The sequence below is a fragment of the Leptonychotes weddellii genome, unplaced genomic scaffold (genome assembly GCF_054177405.1).
Source record: "Leptonychotes weddellii isolate Sample4059 unplaced genomic scaffold, ASM5417740v2 HiC_scaffold_5877, whole genome shotgun sequence".
NCBI classification, from domain to species: domain Eukaryota; kingdom Metazoa; phylum Chordata; class Mammalia; order Carnivora; family Phocidae; genus Leptonychotes; species Leptonychotes weddellii.
This window is the reverse complement of record NW_028027081.1, coordinates 8,340-9,055: the sequence shown is the minus strand read 5'-3', so window position 1 is coordinate 9,055 and position 716 is coordinate 8,340. Positions and strand designations below refer to the sequence as shown.

Here is a 716-nt window from a genome sequence, read left to right as displayed (position 1 = left end):
CGCGGCTGCAGCGCCTGGACACACGGCCGCGGGGAGAGACGCCCCCCGCGCACCCCCGACGGTCGGCAGATCGGTTCCCGGCGCAACATCCTGCACAGTTTCCAGGGCGCAGTTTGAACCCGAGCGCGAAGGCGGCCGCGGATCCCCTGCGGAGGCCGGCGGTAAACCAACGCGCGGGAATTCGCCTTAAAACAAGAGATGGGATCCGAGCAGGAAGACCTCGTTTCCAGGGAGCCACCCCCGGAAAGTTTGTTACTCTGAAAAGGGCGGAGGCAAAAAGCGCGCTCGCTCTCTCCCCGTCGGGGAATCGAACCCCGGTCTCCCGCGTGACAGGCGGGGATACTCACCACTATACTAACGAGGAGGACGTGTGTGCCTCTGCAAAGTCTTGACTGCAGAGGATTCACGCGGTGGGTCCTGACCTTTCTTTCCTGTGCACGGAATTCCTGGGACGTTCACCCATCTCTACAAGAGTCATCTGTTATAAGATTCTATAAAACAGATTTCCCAATGTGACTTCGAAAATCTAAAAACGACAGCCCACCAGAGATTAGACATTGCTGTATATGGTTTTATCACTCATAGCAAAGAAATGTCCCTAACAGCAAGAAATGCATTAAACATTTTCAAAAAGCCTTCCCCCCCACCCCCCCAAAAATAACTTTCCTCCTTCTTCACTTCAAGTTTATTCCTTATTTTAGATTTGCCTCAAGGGT

At 53.9% G+C, this 716-nt stretch overlaps 1 non-coding gene across 1 annotated transcript; it reads right to left on the bottom strand.

The window, feature by feature from the left end:
• Nucleotides 1-292: 292 nt before the first annotated feature.
• Nucleotides 293-364, bottom strand: TRNAD-GUC (transfer RNA aspartic acid (anticodon GUC)). Its single transcript has one exon. It is a non-coding gene; the product is annotated as a tRNA-Asp (tRNA).
• Between the last annotated feature and the right edge of the window lie 352 nt (nt 365-716).